Source organism: Falco naumanni, chromosome 3 (assembly GCF_017639655.2).
Source record: "Falco naumanni isolate bFalNau1 chromosome 3, bFalNau1.pat, whole genome shotgun sequence".
Classification (NCBI taxonomy): domain Eukaryota; kingdom Metazoa; phylum Chordata; class Aves; order Falconiformes; family Falconidae; genus Falco; species Falco naumanni.
Window position 1 is genome coordinate 27,402,849 of NC_054056.1, and position 20,637 is coordinate 27,423,485.

At 43.7% G+C, this 20,637-nt stretch overlaps 1 protein-coding gene across 1 annotated transcript in view; it reads right to left on the reverse strand.

The window, feature by feature from the left end:
- BMP6 (bone morphogenetic protein 6) overlaps window positions 1-20,637 on the reverse strand; it is a 93,122-nt gene that overhangs the window by 27,318 nt on the left and 45,167 nt on the right. The gene's annotated exons all lie outside the window — the stretch shown is intronic.

Consider the following 20,637-nt stretch of genomic DNA (forward strand, 5'->3'; position numbering starts at 1 on the left):
CATTAATGTATTATATAAACATACAACATTACATCTTTAAAACCCTGAGGGGAAAAAAAATAAAACCAAAAATCTGTTCCCACCAGTGCAACTGAAGGAGTATATATCAATGACGAGTAAGTCACCATTATATTATCATTAGGGACATGATTACATGCAGAGAAGGCAGCGAGGGAAGTACAGATCCCTTTTCACATTTGTCTTTGCCCTCACTTTTTGTTGCCACCTCCCCACCTTAATACATCGAACCGCAAAGCCATCCATGAGCCTACCCTTAGAACATCCCACGAGGCAGGCAGAAATCCCCATTTTACAGCTGGGATACTGAGTCACCAGGAGAGTGACTTGTCCAAGGACAGGCAGCAAAGGCTTGCGGTGGAGCCAGGAACAGCGGCCAACGTGCTTGAGGTTCGTTGCTTTACCCACAGGTTACCTCCCCAGACCGCAGATATGTCTCCTGGCTGCTGGAAACTGCCCACAGAGATTTTCCCCTCTACCTTTCCCGATTCCCTGTTCCTCCTCACCCCCAGTCCCAGTTTTGACTGTGTCCTCTCCCTTTCCTTTGGCAGCTCTTTCATGTGAGCTGCCTCATCTGGCTGTGTCCACGTCCTGGCTCCCTGCAAGACACTTAGTCACATCCTTCTCTTTGAAGCTCGCCTGGAAATCTTTTCACCTCCACATGACTGCTGCCGAGTATTTTGTGGGACACTGCGCTTGAAGATACTGCGTTAAGAGCTGCCATGGGGCAAACGGGCAAACTTGCAAACTGCTGACAGTTGGACACCGCTGCCAATTTTGGCAGTCCCACATGGCATCTGTGTGAGCAGTTTAGACATCAAATGACTGACAAACATGGGTGACTGGACCTATGGCTTCCAGAAATGAGGTGGTGATGCCCAGCATCGCCAGAGACTGCATCAAGGCAAACGATGGTACCACTCACTTCCAGTGCCACCTAGGGACTGCCTCGCTGGCCATCACTTACAGGTGCTCTGGGCTTCCCTTTGAAGCACCTGCCCCTGGTTTCAATTGGGAACAGCTCTGGCAATACAGGACTGGTTAGTGTCACTTGCATGTACGCCCTCCAAGAGGGGGCCTGAGCTGCCCGGTTACTCTCCATCTCGAGGCAAGCCCTGCAGGATGCACCTCCCAAAATAGAGCAGCCATGTACTTTCAGAAAATTGCAAACACCCAATCAACCAGAAACCTCATTCAGCTGCTTGCAGCAGGACGACGTGCCCAACTTGGCCTTTTTACTTGCTGCTACAAGATGAGAGGATGTAATTAATGGTGAGGGAATGTCTAAATCCACTGGTTTGGAGAGACACGCATATGGAGCAACAATTCTTGATTTAGAACTTGCCAAGTCCTTGTTTGTGGGTGCAATGACCAGCTGAAACCCATGTCCCCTCCTGCGCTATCACAGGGACAAGCTGACCTGCGGGCAAGATGCATGGAGGCGGCTTTCCCCTGGCTCATGGCTGAGGATGATAAAGTAGGATCAGGAAGAGCAAGGGGAAGGACACAACCAGGATGAGCAGCAGAACTCCACCAGGGTGCCAGAAAACTAAAGTTACACCAGAGAGAAATAGCAAAGTGAATATTCGAAGCTTCCTGCCAGCTATGGCCCCACATCAAGATGTGACATGGCCTCCCCAAGCGCACAAGGAAAAGTGCAGGGCTGTCCCACCCGGCACGAGGCCCAAGATGAGCCCAAACATCACTTTTTGTTGTTCCTTTCTGACTTCAAGTCAGCTATAGCAGCTGGACCTCCACTACAAAAACCACAGTTTAAAAGCGATATAGCCAGACTCTAGTCCTTTAAATCAGTATTTTCCCATACTTCTAAAAAAATCAAACACAAGTCACAATAGAAATAAAAACCCACCAAAAACATCTACCACAGAGAATCAAAAGTAGCAGCAGGTATGATGCTTGACTCCAAGTACCCTTTCCCAGTTTATAACTTGCCCTATATATTTACAACAGTATTTTCCTGTTTTTAAAAACTTTCTTCCTTTATCCCTGTCCTTGTCTGAATACCCCACACAATCACAGAAGCTGACTAAACTGATTAGAAGGGAAACACTCAGACTGATTTTGTTATCAGGCCTGGCAGAATAAACAACCCGAAACACACAAACAAGGAAATCTTTTTTTAATCCTTCAGATTAAGTAATTCAGCTTTTTCTATTATAAGAAAGGCATGTTCAAACAGATTTACTGTTAAGTTGATGGTGTCCTCCTCAGCTGCATTCAGAAGTGTCCCTACAACATCACAGGATGGAAAAAAGCCTGCATTCAGCTGTATGAAGCAAGTATAAAAGTTTAACGAGTTGGAAAGTTTTTCTGGCTATGTATCTTCCCATGATACAATGGAGGGTGGTTTTTTTTTCTTTGTGGGAGTGGTGAGATATTTAAGTTCTATATACTCATTGTCACCCCATCAAGTTAATAATCAACTGTTTTCATTCTGCAAGACAGCTTAAAAATATAAGATGCCAACAGTTCTTCTCTAGAGGCTTTTTTTACCCCCTGGAAATTGTTCATTTTTAACAAAGAAGTCAAGTTTAGAACAGTAAAATTTGGAAAGGCAAGATCTGAGCTGCCGGTTCCCAGGATGGCCCAGTCTGCATTGCTATCACGCTACAATGCATCAGATGACCTTGTATTCAGAATGCAGACAGCACACGCCAAAACCCAAGGCAACAGCAAAAAGGAGAAATAATTTCTCAAGCTGCTTTCCAGTTATTATTTTTTCCACATGAATTCGTTCAGGTCGGTCTGAATGTGAAATCCAAAGCTCATTTCCATCTGAAGATGGACACATGCATGTCCCAACTGCACAAAGCTCTTGCAGGGAAAAATCAGGCAGCTCACAGCTGGGGCAGGCTGAAAGCAAGCAGCCCTGAGCCGTGTTGGCCTCCCATAACCTCACCCCAGCGCTGGCTAGAACATCAGGACCAAGTCAGGCAAAACCAGGGATCCTAGGGTCATACCACGAACTACAGGCGTATAAAAGTCATCCTCATGGTCAGACTATATTATCCTGAACTCATTTGCTAGATATTACTCATCTGCTAGAGTAGCTCCTTGGAGACTACAAATCCAGGCACATGTGTACCAGGGCAAGATGGGAAAGGAGATGTCAAACAAGGTTTCAGCCCATCACGGGTATACATCCTCTGAGCCAAAGGGACTGTCTGGTCCACCAGGCAGGTCTGCCCACATCCCAGCTAGGGCTTCGGCTGCAGCTTTGCTTGCAACGCGAAGGAGGGTCTGAGCTGTGGACACCAGGAGTACTCGCCCTTGAATTTTCATTCCAGCTCATTTCTGAGCAGAGCAGCTGAGCACGCACAAACAGTTAACAGAGAAGCCTGCCAGTAGCTCTTTACATTCCCCTTAGCAAATATTTTTATATACTATACAAACACTACACTATTGTTAAGCAGTTAAAAAGGCAAGAATGGCAAAATTAGGGTTACTGTGGTTTTGAATTTTGTGTATTCTAATTCTAACCCAGTGTTGCAATAGCCAATTTCAGCACAAAATGTCCTTGGTTTAAAAATAACACGCTGCTTACAATGCTTACTACTTTAAAAACACTGTGCACACACACACACAAAAATTTATTAAGAAATTAACCCAATGCATCCATTTCGGTAATTATACCATCCTACTGTGTTGACTGTGTTGCACACACCTTGGAGCAAAGAAAATGTAACCCTAATGACAGTCACGGAAATAAACTCTTCCTGTGCATAAATATTTTCAGCATTTCTTTTTGGATCTAAAGTAACTGGTATGCAGAAATAACAGGACGACAGTCTTTCCCGAGGAAACACAATTTTCACTTAGACAGCAGCACCAAGTGTTACGATATTCAGTGGTTTTCTCCAGTTCTCAGATGTTGAGAAAAGTGTTAGGGCAGGTGCTCAGGTGAGAATTGCAATGGTAGCTTAAGAAAGTTTCTAGCTCATACTCTAGGACCTAAAGCAAAAAATACTAACAAGTATACTCATAACCTAGAGCTACAAATATAATTTTTTTTATTAACTGTCTATATAAATAATCGTAATTTCCACAACAACCTCGCTCCTTGGAGGGGGCAGAGAAGGAGTGGGGTCGCAAATGAATGTGATGCGATTCTTTGGGATGGGACATTCTGCATCCACCCGGTCTGCAGCAAGGCTGAAACTTTTGAAAAATCTTTTGCACCTCAAGATCTCCAATGATGACATGGTTTTGCAGGACCACTGCAACCACACTCTAGCGACAGCAACCAGTATTCACAGCCTGCTTAGGCAAAGCTAGTTTTGCACAAGTGTTCATGAAATCAGCATGAGTACAAATATAAGACATTCTTATTAATTTCTTCTCAGCCTTACTACATGACCCCCTCCCTAATAAAATGAGAAAGCCCCTGAAAACTGGAGTTGTTAACAGGAGATTCACCACCATAGCTACATAATAATCGCAGAGGCAGTTTCTCCATTTTACGTCACCAATTTCTGCATTAAGTCAACAGCATTTATCACATCTGGAGCAATGAAGCAGTGGATTAGGCCTCAAATACTTTAAGCATTACCACAGCTCCAACAGTCCCCTCTAATAAAAGGACTATGTACATACATGACTGATCTACTGCTACAACCTCACAGCTGCATCACCAGAATTTCTTCAATAGTAGTTGTCAATAGTTTGCATAGGACACAATTTATGTAAGCTTAAAAACCCCAACCCTCAACCTTGGTCACAGTTGCTGTAAAAAGAAGCAAAACACAGTTAAGAATCAAAATACAGGGCAGGATTAATATAGAAGTTAGTAGTGCTTTTATAAGACTAACGGCTGCATGGTGAGGGATGACAGAAGGCGAGCTTTCAGGCATGCAAGCCCTTCATACACCCAAGCTGAGGGACGTCCACCTTCAGTGTAAGACTCAGTCTTCATTTGGGTCTTACAATTTGCCTCCTATTTCATAAAAAGTGCTTATTTAGACCACCAGACACAGGGATCTATGTGGATGGGACCTGCAGCACATCCTTTTTACTCTGAAGAGATGGCCAGGATATGTGTGTGGGCTCGTCTTTATTTTCCAAATCTACCAGGTCAATCTAATAAAAGGCACCAAGTCTCCCAAACAGTCCTGCCTCACTGCCTGATGATTGCAACTGTAGAAGCAGTGTTATTATTAAAGCTTAAAGCTTACCTTTATTACTAAAACAAGCAGTATTTCCTGAACACTGTGTAAAAAAAGAGCAGAGTACAAAGTACTAGCTCAACATTTTAAAATGGGCAGAACAGAAGACTAAAAGGCTTCAACAGCTACTTTCTACTGTTTAACAAGGAAACAGGAGTTCAGTTGTATTGAGTGGAGCCGCAGATGGAACAGCAGGCCAGCAGCAAAAACAGATGGCTCGTTGAAGTAGCAAGGATGCATCAGGAAAAGGATTGCTGCTCTCTGGTTTTCACACTTACATATAGTACATGCCCCTGTCAGTTGGGTACCAGGCTAAAGAGAAGTGTAGTCTAACCAACTGCAGCGACATTGTGTATCCACTGCTTCTTAGAAATAGGACTGACCACTTTCTCTTTACAGTAAGGACCCAAAAGAAAGCAAAACCTTTCCATTCTCCAAACTAAGATACATTAGCATGCCATTTCACAAGTAGCGAGCCAGAATTTTTTTTAAAACAGAATAAAGCCAGGTGAGACATTAAAATAAAAGATCTGAAAGCAAATCCTCCCCCACGCAACATGCACAACGGTGAGGGAGATCCTTTTCTCCTACCTTGCTCTCAGCCCAGCGACTTCAAATACCTTCCACAATCATAGCAACTCTACACAGCCCCTCAGGATCACTAAAAACTGTTTCTTTCTACCACCCCACCAGTGGTGACAGATCAGTGTCCCATACATCAAAAACATTGTCTACTGCTCCTGCTACCACTCTCCTATATTGCAGGTCTCCCCAGATCTCTCCCTCTTCTGAAAAGCAGAATGAGCAAAAATAACCCATTTCAAAAAAAGGAGCAGACCCTCTGCTTCCCAGCCATCTCCCCCAGATTTGCAGCACACCGTCCCCAACGAACAGACCAAGGGTTGTTCTCATAGATAAAAGCTCACCGGACATCAGTAATGAACTTTTCTCACTAGTACTCTTGGGGATAAAAAGCAGGTTTTGAACAGAAAAAAAGTCAAGATATTTATAGTTGAACCTGGCATTGCACCTTTTGTTGATCCTTCTGGGTCCACCTGAGGTGGTCTAGAGACAACGGCTAGTTGTGCCACCATCAGTATAATGCCATTGGAAGTTAATGCCTAGACAGCTTAAAAACGAGAAGATGATTCAAGGCCAACAAACTCCAAACCAGTGCTTTCTTCGAAACAGCTATATAATCACATCTGGGCTGCCACGATATAAAGTGGAATTATTCCACTAACTTCAGTGGAGTGATGCCAGTTTACATCCAGTGAAGACCTGGCTTTGTGCTCAATAGCTGTGAGTGCCAGAAAATAATGACTCAGAAAAATAACCCGTCATTAATCCAATCCCAATGTAATTATGGAGATTAAATTTAAACAATAGCAAATCACTCTCTAAACATAACACACTAACATAAGATCTTCAAAGGAGGAAAGCCTTTTACTTTTGGATGAAAAATACAACTGAGCTCTTCTTTGTTTCTTTGTGCTGGGAATCAAGCTGGAATCGGCTTGTAAAATCAGATTATAACAGTTGCACAACAGCTTCCTTTCAGGATTCTTGAACCAAAGGCAGTTTAAAAATCAAAGTAATGCTCTAACCAAATATATAATACCCATGGGACACCAGAAAGTACTAAAAGGCATTTTCACAGTATCCACAAAGATGCCTACTGTATGGCCAGTAAAGCTTTTCCACTCTGCACTGGGAGGCAGGCAGCCATGGGGACCAGCCTTGCCCTGGCACATGATGGCAAGACCTAAAGCAAAGGTGAGGAGGAGGAGAGCCCTTGACAGAGCACTCTGGGGGCTGCTAAGCCTGGGAGGCTGACTGCAGGCCACTGGCATCTCTGCCACCAACACTCACTTTTGGGCTTCCTGTGCTGTCCCCTTAGCAGTAACATAGATCGCTTTGCAACCGCAAAGGCAGCCACCTCCTTCGGCCCCTCCCCACGGCTTGCAAACACAAATGTTAACAAAACCAGTATTTTCTTTCCATATGCTGGCACATACGGCAGGTCCCTGCACTGAAAACAGTGTTGTATCTTAGGAAAACAAAACATCTTTCTGCCTAAGAGATGCCAAATTGCTTTATCAAAGGCACTACTGTTTGCATTTTTGTGGCAATATTAATGCAGTTCCCACTGAGAAGTTGATAAAGACCCTGACTGCAAAAACACCCCTCTGGAAGAAGTGCTCTGAAGCTATTTCTGTATTGTGTTTCCAAATAATTTATGATTAAAATAATATTATGCTTTCCAGAAAACATTTCTAATTCACAGCCAGGTTTCATGCACGCAGACCCAGCGTTTGGGAAAGAAGGCAATGCTATCAGCCCAGCGGCGTGGACACGCGATAGGGAGCACTTCGCAGCTATGCACATGGAGGGAAGAGGATGCTCCTACTGCTCCTCTTTGGTTCCTTGGCTTTATGTTTGCTCCTGCATCCATGCCCACACAGTAACTCCCTGGGACACTTAGAGCCAGCCATGGAAACCTCCTGCTGACAATATTTCCCACCCTCCAAGCTCGCCACGGGTCACGCCGCATTTCCTGCTGGCATGACTGCCGGCACGCAGCTCCCTGGAAGCGCGCAGCTGCCCTGGGTGCACTGACTGGGTCTGGAAACGTTTTCAGGATTTTTTAGATGGTGTAGCAGTTGCCTGGCTTATCTCGCATTCTCTTTCAAAATTATCTGCCCTTCCACAGGAATTTAAGGCAGTCAAACTTGCATGTTTGAGCTAAATTTCAAAGTCCATGTTGTGCGAAGTGGGAAGGGTTTGGTTTTTTTTTAATTGATGGGCATTTCCCTCTCTGTTTCCCTCACTGGGGAGGCTTTATGTTTATCATTAAGACTGTGAATCAACCAGCAGCAAAGAGGAAAACAGGCAACATTAATATCTGCAGTTCAAGTTGCAAGCTTTCGTTTTTTCTTGAGCACTCATCTCTTAGCATCACAGGCAGGTTTCAGCTTTTCAGTTTATAGCCCAGCTGAGAAAGGTATCTCCTGAACACAATGCAATCATTCCCTGTATAAATACTGCCCAGAGCCCTTAATGTTTTATAGATTATTGAAAAGGTTTAATCTAGCACTCAAGACACTGATACACAGAAAAAAGTCAGCCTCGCTTCAGAGCTCATCATGCTGTCCGAAGCCTACACCACCCACACTGTAATGGTAGCATTGCTGACATGACTTGTGACTCCAGTGGACACTATGTAGGACTGTTGCATCTCTTATTATTTAATGTTTAGTATGTTACCAATTTAAAATGACTGCATTAAGCAGCACCCAACCAAAGGACCACGAAAGAGTGCAGGCTTTGGTGAATGGGCAGGGTGCTCTGTGAGGGAGCATGAAGGACACTAGACTTGGTATCAGCCAGAGAAGAGAGAGGACATGAGGAAGGAGGAAGCTCTTCACCTAAGGAGGGCAGAAGGTGCGGGCAGGGATAAAAAGAGTAAAATCATGGTCTGGAGATGCCACAAGGTGTTCCCAATGTTCAATGAGACTACAGAGCAAATGCTGTCCGGGACAGTCAAGGCAAGAAGACACCACAGCTCTGAAGACTGAGGAGAGCAAATGCATGAAGTGTTTGAAGAAACATAAATAGTTTTAAAGATTATCGTTCCTGGGCATGTATATTTGCCTAAGGAGCAGTGGTTTGGAAGTGCGTTCCCCCTTGGTGCCTCCATTTACCGCGCAGTAAGCCCACAGGCTCGGCACACTGACCTGGAGGAAGCAGCTCCAACATGTCACTGGGATGGGAGGCGCTCAGCCACCGCTGAGGCCAGGCCACAGCATGGCACCAGGACAGCCCCCTGTGCCAACTGGAGGAGCCAGGGCCTTGGAAGACATTGAGCTATGCAGACACGCTGGAGCACCCTTGCTAAACCTGCTGTTCCTCTTACCGTCCTTATTTATCACTCCTCTCTCCCCGTCCTCCTGACCCGGCCGCCCTGCCAGGCTCCCTGAAGGTTCTGGAGAGGCTCCCTCAGGCCCAGGGTGATGGGGAGCGTGCCGAGGGCTTCTGCTGCAGCCAGCGCTGGCTGTGGTTCCTGCTCATTGACACAAGATGGGGCCTCACAGAGGTGATGGCGGCAGAGCCACTGGCAGACGCACGCCACCACCACTGCAGGAGACCCAACGGGCACTGTGGCACCCCATGGAGGAGCCGGGCGGGGGGCTGTGGTCCCAGACAGCATGGGTCTGACCAGAACTCTTCTTTCAGAAAGCTCTAACCAACACAAATGCCAAGCATGGCATCACATCTGGCCCTGGGAACTGTAGGAGACAAGGCAAAGCAAATCCTCTTTAATGAAGACACAAGGAACCCCAGCACTGGCCACCCTGACTCCTGCCAGGCTGCCAAACCACCTGCAAAGGCAGACATGGCCTCCGTCCCCCACAGGTGCCGAGGAGCCTGAGTGCCCACAGCGTGTCTGTAACCCTGCTCCCCAGCGTGCTCTTCTCATAGGGCCACACTGAAGAGCTGGGAAGGAGAGTGAAGGACGAGAAAGGAGGGATGGAAGAAGGAAAGTCTCACCACTTGCACAGTCTTCTCCAGCAAAGGCAGACAGGCCGTGAACTCCTTAGGGCTCTCGCTGTGCAACCCTAACACATCTGGGAAGAGCTCAAGAATTGTGACCACGAAAACTGAAGAAAACAACAAGAGACAGAAATCCCAAGCTATTTTACAACAATTACAGCAATGTGAACTAACCGTCCTTCTTTCCGAGGCAATGACACCTTGCAAAGCGCTCTCCCCACACCTGCCCTATGTCACCTTTTGTCCCCACCATGCACACACCCCCTGCCGAGGCGGGCTGTGGCCTTGCTCCGTGCCCCGCACAGCCCCACGTTCACGCTCCTCCGTGAGAGCCACGTTACGTGGGCCCAGCCATGCCTGCTCCAGCCCAAGCTCCCTGCTGCCTGTCTCACACCCGCCAGGAGCAGATGCCCTTGGAAAAGCAGAAGAGGACAAGCCTACCCAATATGTCACCAGAGCCTTCTCCTAGCAAGCACCGTGGTGGAAGCCCAGCACCACACAGACCTCGGTTCAGACAGGATGAGCCCTGTGCACATTCACCCTCCATGCAGCCCACAGCAGGGATGCAGCCGGAGTCAAACAGAGGGAGGTCCGGCATGCCTCCATCGTAAAAACTGAGGTCTCCTGCCCTACCAAACCACTGAAATCCCATTTTTTAATCTGCCCACAGGCCATGCCAGCAGGGTGCGATTTGGGAGGTGACTTTTTTACCTCTGAAATCTCATCTGCTGTCGACCAATATGACGATGCTGCAAAGAGCCAAGCAGCCGTCAGACATCTAAAAATTTGCAGCCGCTGTGGGCGGTTGGAGCAGAGGTCACAAAATGGTCATTAATAGTTTTACCTAACCTGCAGCCTTTCAGCTGCTCAACACACGGCTTTAAAAAGAAAAGAAAATGACGTCACACAGCTTTAACAATCTGTGTAGGGGTAAAGAATTTCACCCTTAAAAAAAAAAATTTAAATAAGAAAAAAAATCTGACAAAAAGCCTCAGTTTGCCTAACAGCTTCTCTGTAAGCCTTCCTTTTTCATTATTTTTTATATTCCCATATCCCCCAGTGACCAGAAGCATACTTGGAATGTCTCTGTCCATCTGATAAAGCCATCAGCGGCTGCAGCCCCGCGCCGGGCCCGTGGGGGACACAGCTCCTCTTCCCGGCCATGGAGCACAGTGCCCAGCCCCATCAAAAGCCAGGGAGATGCAACGCTTTGGGAAAGATGGGAGAGTCCCAGTCAGGGTGGGAAATCCTAGGGAAAAAGTAAGACTTGAGGAAAAACACCATTAAAAGAACTATTAAAAGCGGATTTGTGGAATAATCCTTAGTTCCACATAGTTGGCCTGACTTTAATACAGTAGCTTAGCTGGGTAGTTCACCTGAAAAACATCCAGCAGGAAAAGCGACAGCCTCTGCCAAGTTCTACTTTTTTTTTTTTTTCCCTTCTTTTTTTTCCCCCCTCTCACTTTCACCAAATATACAAAGCAATCTTTGGGCTCTAGGCATTTAAAAATCAAAGTTACATACAAATGATCTTAAAGTAACAGCACATAAATTGACTCCAAAAGTCCTCAGGTTAAAAAATAGGAAATTAATAAACCTTGCCGGTTTTAAAACCAATCCAGTGTATAGGCATTTCTGGCTCTCAGTTTATCTTGAGCCTTTTTCTTAAATTATCAGGGTCCTGGAGACAGAATTTAAAATGAACAAAAGAGAAGGTGTTAAAATTCTCAGCAAGGCCACTTGCCCACAAATTAGTTTTTAGACATTTGGCTTCTATATCTTCACTCTTTGCGATTCATGTCCCGGCTGTTTGGCTATCCCAGCATTTCCCTGCCCCACCCAATCCAGCCTTGTCATCACTGATTTTATTTTTCCACTCCTTCTCTCTTAGTAATGCCCTCCTCTCTTGCCTTGACTGGTCACATGCCATCCTTGGAGAAAAACATCCAAGACTTCCAAATTTTAGAAAATATAAATATATATAGAGAGATCCATTCCAATAAATACCCACAACTATTACCAAATTTTCATCTTAAAATTTGTCTTTTATCTCTTTTATCTTTTGTTGTGTCTGAAGTGTTTTTGATGTTGTCAACAGCTGAACTGCCCAGACACAGATTTGAGTTTATGACTCAGTGGCGAGCACATGGGTTACAAAAAAAAAAATTGCTTTTTTTTCTTTTAGTCTTTTAAAATCTCTTTATTTTTCTTTTTTTAGAAGTCACTGCAGGATGGTAATGCTATAGATCTGACAGTGTTAGCACGACTCCAGGGGGACAGCTGCCACTCCTAGTCATTTTTTGTTTGTGTTTTAATAAGAAAACCATCAACCATTAGAAAATTTGATCAAGTTAGCACCTCAACACGCACACATTACCAGTAGGGCTATCTGACAAGCAAATTCCTTTTTAATGCACATTTAGTACAACATTTTTACCCCTGCACACTAAACCACCCTAACAAGTCGGGTTGTAGCTCATGTGAGTGACTGTTTTTACTGTTGTTCCCACGTAGAGACAGCAAGGCTAAAGCGTTATATACTGTTTGCATGCAGAAAAAGGACAATTATATGGCGTGTCCTAGTAAAGAACTTTCTCCAGTTGAAACAGGAGAACAGGAACCTAAATGTTGTATAATTGATGTTATTAGCTGCAGCTGCTATCATACTTGGAGAAATCTCCAACCCAGAAACAGCAGTGATGAAGCGCTCCAAGATGAGTAATAATATGCTTGATATTAAGGGAGGGGGATAAAAAGGATTCTAAAAAATGTACTCTCTGGTACAATAACAGTCTCTCAGAGAATTGCCAGGCAGAAAACACTGCGGGATACCAAAAGAAAAACACACCACATTTAAAGTGCTGTCTCCATTAAACTGCAATTGAGGCGGAGGAGCAGCGGGTAGAGAGGAAAGCCCTTCTATTTACCTAACCTACGTGAATGCTAATGCTCACATGTGTGTTGTAACAAGATTGGGGACTTTGAAAGCCCTAATCAGTAGGTGCATGAGCAAATATTTATTCTGATCCATTCCAACTCTCTGTGGTTTGTAAATCCCCAAGAAAAAGAAAAAAAATCTGCAGAACAAACCAGTCTAGACCACAGATTTTGGCTACTTTACACTAGTTAGAAAATTACAGGAAATAGGCCAACTCCAATGAGGGGTTTTTTGGTGGACTTTTTTGTTTGTTTTCTGAAGACCTGTGACTACCTGATAATACCTGCACTTGTCTGGGTAGCTGAGGAGAATTCTTTCAGGCATTCTTTAAAGCATAATCACTGCAATATAGAATTCCACATGCTTGATGTCTCAGTGAGGTGTTGATGTATATAACCTCGCAGACTCTTTCTGACCCACGCTTTTCATCCAAAGACATGAAAAAAAACCCAACCCAACACGAATAATAACGCCTTTGTATTTCAAGATCCTGAAGAGTTTCTAGCAACATTATTTCTCACCCTGTTACCCAAACACATGGAAAGAATCACTCAATATCTTTCCATCAGAGGAAAATCTGAGCTGGAAAATATTTTAGATAGAACGTTTATCTTATTGAGGATATCATCCATTCGAAGTGTTAGATCTTTCCATCCAGCATTAGAGAACCTTTTCTATAGGACAAAGACAAAGTTTCTGCCTTTACCATGTGGAAAAAATCAAAAACTTCAGCAACTCTGCTTTAGGCTGAGCCAGAAGGACTCTGGGTGAAACAGAACTTTCTGCTTCTACTGTAGGCACTGAGATAAGGCCTGAGAGTTGAAAAAATACTGGTAAATACAATATATTTTCTAATATCTCCATTAGAAATGTGGTTTTTTTCGTAATTATGCTCTTAATATTCTGCATTTTGGGTTGGTTGGGGGTTTTTTTCAGTTAGGGGGAAAAAAAAACCTACTATGAGAAATTCTTAGTGGGAAGCTATATTTACGTTCAAAGGCAGGTTTTTATTATAAATACAAACAAAGCTGATGCTCAACAACAGCAAAACTGACACAAACCTTCTTGAGTAGATATTTTAACATCATATTTATGGCTCAATTTTATGATAAGTTTTTTTTCCTCTGCCATTGTCTTTCTGCTGCTTCTTCATAGCTGTTCATGGTGGCAAGAGCAGCACCAGCACAGCAACAACAGCTGGGATAGCTACCCTGCATCTCCAATGCACTGTTTGCCATAAAACCTACCCGAGTTGCATCTCACCCAAAAAGGCACTGGGCATGTACAGTGGACTGATAACTGATGGACTGGCCAAGCTGAGATAAGGTTACTATCACCTGTGATTTACCGCAGTCATATATTTGATTTAGCTCGCTGTGTCACCAATAAATCCTGTTTGGGTACTGTCAGATTACCGAGCGTAAACATCAAGGTCTTTACACAGGTATCTGAAGCAGTATGACTATTTCTTTTAAAAAGAAGTTAACTGTCCTCTGCATGCAAGAAAGTGCGGAGGAAAGCCTTTGAAGAGATACTAAAATCTAAATTCTGGCATGGGAGCTCCTCTCCCCTGTCTCTAATTGCCTTACCATCTCAGCACACAGACTGCTGCTGCTCAGCACCTTTCAAGGAAATTGCCTTCCCATGGGCAATCAGATTATTTGAATGATCTGCAAATTAAGCAAACTTCTTGTTTTCCTTATTCAATACAAAGCTACCAAGCCCCTACGATCACCACTTTCCCTCCATAGCAGGGCCAGACCATGCAAACACTATTCCAATCTCAGTGTTGGCCAAAGCCCATGGTCACTAGTCCCAAGGCACCGTGGAAAGCCCACTCCAACACTTTTCCAGATAAAGAACAAAGAAACAGAGTGAAGAAAGAGTCTTTTCTCACCTCCCTCTTCTAGTTTTATATTTGCAGCAGCTTTACAGTTAAGTTTGCAAAAGATCTCCAAGAAGCCCATGATTTTGCCCCCTACTCCCTGTTAAAATCCATTTAAAAAATTACATTGCTTTCAGAATTGATGGAATAGAGAAAAGGCAAATATGAGCTAGTCTATAAATAAAGTCCATAAATTAAGGCAAGTTTAGAAGGATTTGTTAGGGCTCTTTAGTTTTGGTTACACTGCTAACAGCAGTATGTGCACCGGTAAACTTTACAAAGTAATACCTATATAAGGGTGGAATCACATACAAGTTGATACACTTTGAATAAAAAACAGTTTTGCTACTGTAAAATAAAACATCTCTATAGATTGTTTCTGTGATAGCAACTTTACCCACATTACAGCAGGACCTCAGGAGTTCTATAAAAACAGGATCAAAACAGGTAAAAACATACAAAATAAAAACTGAGAAAAATTAACGTGACAGTTACAGGCTTTAACATTACTATCTGCTGACATACACAAATAGCCAACTGTGCTTCCACACACACATTCCGTGCTCCACGTTGCCACCAATATGTAGGATACCAATGGTATCCTACATGCAGAACAAGAGAAGAGGCTAAAGCTGCATTTCTGTACAGCTCAGGTAAAGCCGTGGCATGCATTTTTGCTATATTCTTCCTCAAAGACTTGTACTTGTTGTACACACAGCTTTATTGTTATAATTTCTGACATGGAGTAGTTTTCTTCATAAATCTGGGTGTTCTTGAAAGGATAACCAATATGGGCTGAATCAAAAGCTTCTGGGACAGATGCATGTTCCATTCAGAATACAGCAAATATTACCTGTTTCTCCACCCTGCATTCCTTGTACAAGAAGATACACCTTCCAAGCTCAAACTTACTTATTAAGCAACAGCAAGAAACTGCCTCTCCGAATCCCTTCCAAAGCAGCCACCTTTGCTAGGACAGTTATGGTCTTGCTTGATTTCCACATCACTAGAAAACAGAGCTTCAATGGGAAATATTACTGAATAATTCTTATTATTAATGCTTCACAAACTTTACAGATACCACCACGGTTTAGATGTCTTACAGGTAAGCATTAAAAGCTGAAGCTCACAAGAACACACCTAGTGATCTTAAAAAGCCAAGGATTATGATAGGGCTAGAAACAGAGCTTCCATTCCCAAAACATCAACAGTCCTGAGTGGATGCTGTTTAACATCAGACTGGAACCAAAGGATCACAAAGTTGAACTTGTGAACCGAAAATACTGAAATTATGTTTCACTGAAGCAAGTTTCATGCTAACAAGTACAAAGAATCTCAAACTTGCAAGAAAACAGAAATCATTAGATAAAAGATACAAATGGCCCAATTTCACCTCAATTTATTCTGAAGTTGTAAAACTGATTATATTTTTCATGAAATCAGCTTGCTCCTGAGAAATACTTGTATTTCAAACAAAAATGTACTTTTCAGCAGAAAACAAAATTTTGTCCCAGAATGCCTACCCAATCCCATCAGTGACCCTAGCTGCAGCACTGGGTGCTCCCTTGGCTGCTCTCTCCACTGAAGAGAATCCCACCCCTACAGGGAGAGCAGATCAGCAGAGAGGTAGAGTGCTGTAGGGGTCTGCTCCCCCCAAACAGCACCAGTCCCTTGTCCAAAACATTTAACAGCATTGAGACACTGATATAACAACAGATAGAAATATCATCACCACCTCTAGGACAGGTTAGTCCTCTAGGCGGAGGTGCATGGAGCACCACGTGCATGTCCTCTTATGGATACACCCAAAAACATCCTTCCCAGAAACACTGGTAGGGTTTCTTCAGCAGTTTAAGACCAGCTTTATGCAAACCCTGGGCGATACAGAGGTGGATCACAGCGCTTGCATCATGTTGCATGAAACCGCCCATAAGAGAGGTTAGAGCATGCAAAGAGAAAGAGCTCAGGGAAACCCATCTGGTTTCACCAAAGGCTGCTGCTTTATCAGACAGAATCCAAAGGTACACTTAAGCCGTTTCAGATAATTCACAAAGACCTCAGCTGTGCTGGAACAGTTACCAGAAACAGAGACGGTCTTGCCTTTGCTTGGGCAGGAAGGCTCAACCAAAACCATACCCAACACTCGAGTTATTTGAAGTACTGCAGTTAAAACAGTCCCTCAGCTAAAAGCTCTGTAGGCCAAATTATTTAACTCATGTAATAGCCAGGACTTTCACAAACGAGCAATAGGGAGCTTAAGAGTCTCGTGAAAACCCCTTTCCACTCTTAAGTCATTGTTAAGAGTCTTGTGAAAACCCCTTTCCACAAAGCAACCTCTCTGAGGTATTTGACCAATTGCAGGTATTTGCTTCTGACATAAAAACTAACACAAGTCTATTTGCTTTTGGGTTTTTAAAAAAATACGTTGGAAAGACCTTGGGAAACTAGAATGTAAATTATTTTGCAGCTTCCCTCACAATGCTCTTCTCTCTACAAGACGAAATATTTTGCTGGCATCTGTAATAAATCTATATTTTTAAATACCAGTAGCATGCTGGACAAGCAAGGCAATTTAATGCTGGAAAATATTCTACTTGATTTTCCTCATTTCCCAGTAAAATTGGCTGAACTTTATTTGGCTGTTCACCTCCACCAACTAAAAACTGACATCTGCTTTTTGGTCTACATAGGTAATAGAAAGTTTCCATTTATTTAGAGTTCATTTTGCATTCCTATAGATAGCAGAAAATTGTAACAGCATTTTTGCATTTGCAGGAAGCAGCACCCACATCACAAGGTACAGGAACAGATATTCAGAAAGAGTAGTAAATACATGATCAAAAACTGCATAATCTGTTAAATCTATTTAACCTTTTAAACATCTACCTTCCACTGCTCATTTAGTATACATGCATGCACTTGCTACACCTTTATCTGTGACAAATGTAACAATGTAAAAAATGTGTTTTCAGACCATTTCCTAATTTGTACTGTAGAGGTGACTGTGTTTTCTAACCAGGAAAGAGCACAGAAGCAGATGGTATCATCAAGTATCAGTGTAGGTGCGTTAACAAAGGAATTAAACCCTCCCTCTCGTTTGACCACTATATGCAGTAGTACAACCACAGATGTGCTGCAGCTCTTTCATTTCTTTCTCCTGCCTACTGGCTGCATCTTCGCCATTGACTCAAAACACTGTGTACACCAGTGACTGCCTTCCCTCATGTAAGCTGCCTGAAGTCAGAGCTTTCCCTGCTGCCCACAGGGTGCAGATGAACCAGCACTTGGTTTAATTCCACTGTGGGAAATGCCCCAAGTACTTGCAGGTCCCTTGCAAGCACTGCCGGTACCATCCCTGCCAAAAAGAGCTGTTGAAGCAAATCTTCAATACTTCCCAAAAAATCTTTGCCTTCCCACTTCCTTTCTTTTGGACAGGACCCACAACCATGTTTGCCTGAGTAAGCAGACATTCACGCTCCAGCCTTTAAATTCTGACCTCAGTGAACCTTTGTACATTTGGTTCTTGCACCCTCCACTCAAGTTATCTCTTTCGCAGGGTACTGTCTGTTGCTCTCACACACACACACACACTCACTAAACCAAACAGCAGTGGGATGGGGTATAAATGCTTCCATTCATTTTGGTGATGAGAGACTGGTAATAGGTAAGTCTACACGGATGTTAAAAATTCACTGTTTTCTTGCATGTCGAGCTTGCATCCACATCTTAAAGCTCTTAGGTCCTCCATGCCACCAGCTGTTATCTAGGGAAGGGCATGCCTTTGTATCCAGCTGGCAAACGGTGCTATACTAACTCCAGGCAATAGACACTTGCCTTCATCAGGAAGCAAGAAGAGTCTCCATGGCAGATACCCCATCCACCACTCTTACCTCCTCAAACAGGAGATTAAGACAATTGTTTAAAAAATAATTTTACATCAAGTTAAATCTTGCCTTCATTCTTGTTACATGCATCAGATCATTGGTATACTGCATTGTCAGAGACCACTGGTGAGATACTGCAAGGTGATTATGCGTGCCTCTATCTCTAGCACCCCAAAAAGTTGGAGAGGGAAACAAGTTATGGGTTCCCTAATCACTCCCAGCACATTCCCCTGAAACACCAGGAGAGCAGGGGCAAGGTCTTGGCTGCTTTTCCTTACCAAGCAAAGTTCATCAATGGAATAAGATTTTTGGAAACATGAACTACTTCTGCACATTAGATTTAGCTTTGAATAGCGGGACAAAGAGAAAAGGTTTTTTTACATTACATATAAAGCCAGTTGAAAAGCACACCAAACAGAATCAACAGAGCTGTGCAAAGCTTCTGAGTGGGAAAATGGGAATTTTGGCCTCTCTTACACATGGGCAAGGCTAATGAGAGGACTGATGGAAGAGTCTACTCCACTTCCACAGGCTTGACCAGACACACCAGTGTCCGTGCAAGCTGAGCGTTACTGGCAGGTGCTCAGGCTCTGCCAGCTTTGTGCAACCACATGGTATGCTGTGAGTGAGGAGATGGACTGGGAGCACTGGCCCAGTTCCAAGGGGGCCAGAGCTCAAGCTCTGAATGCAACTTTTAAGTGACTTAGACACACACTTCCACATATGATGTGTTAGAGTTGAACAGGCTTAAGCCACCTGCCTAGACACAGCCAACGACGCTTTGAAATAAAGCCTTTTAAGACTGAGACTATTCAGTACAGTATTTTCAAAACTTTATGCTACTGGACTTAAAGAGCTGGGAGTGGAGTGAAAACAGAGACGACAAAACCCCTTCCGTAAGGGCAGCTGAATCCAAGGTTTAGGTCTACAAATAGTTTAAATGCCCAGAAAGAGCTTTCAAATGTCCAGCATAAATTCCCCATTCTTTGTCTATTGACCCTTTTCCTACTATTCCCACTCACCACACACACACCCCACCCCAGATGAAACCTCAAGGTCAGATATAAACGCAATTCACCAGCTGCAAAAGCTTAAAAGAGATACTCACAACACATTGCCCCCCAGGAAAAAAAAAAAAAAAAGATAAAATTATTTTGCCATTGGCTTGCTTATGGATTCTGAAAATCCCTAATGGGTGGTGGGTGGGATGTGGCCAGTGGTCAGCAGTGCCTTCTGCACATACACGCCTTCTGTGCAGTCCTCCAAGGAGAACAGCGGTTGTCTGCATTTGATTTCCGAACCACATTTTCATCCTTTTCTGCCTGCACCCAACCACAAAGAAAAACAACATCCAGGCTGTGCATTCTTTTCCCAACTCGAGAGTTGCTCTTCCACTTCTCCTCAGGATGGCTCATCTGCTACAAAGAGCTCCATCTCACAGCCTAGCAAGATAAGCTAGGATGCAAACATAAGGATTGTCAGCATTTTTGGGGGGACTGCCCCCCAAATTAGTGCTTGAGGGCATGCCGATCTATTTCTTTCTGCAAAGGGTTATACACCGAAACCACTTCTGACAGCCCAAGTTAAACTGCAAGGAGAAGGAGGGTGGGGATGGGGTAGGGGACAAAGCCCTTCCCAGTGCATGGATCAAAGATGACAGTGTATATCCTGTCATTGCTTGAAAGCACTGGAATTCTTGCCAGAGTCTGTGTGGTTTTCAAAAGAAATGACTCTCGGCTTTCTTGACGGTCTCAAGATTTCAGAAGTTTAAGGAAGCATCAGAAATAATGAGAAACGGGTGACACTGGTTACTGTGGTTCAGCCAATTGTCCAATTCTCCCTGTCTCTCAAAGTAAATAAAAATAGACAACTCTAGTGCCGGTGGTGAGGGGGAAATATCAACATCTTTCTTAGCTTTTCCGTTTCCTAAGAACAACTGTTCAATTAAAAAAGTAAAATGAAATTTCAAAACCAGAACCTCAACTGAGCTATTTGTTGCGTTTAGTTCAGAGTAACAGATTGTGACACGCTGGCTTCAGCTGCAAGACACTGAAAAGGTCTCCAAAACAAAGATTTACGAGATTCATAATCCACTTTTAGAAACAGCCCTCCATTAAGCCTTGCTGATCAGAATACTTCCTCTGGCACTCAACACAGGAACAACAAAAGCCATGA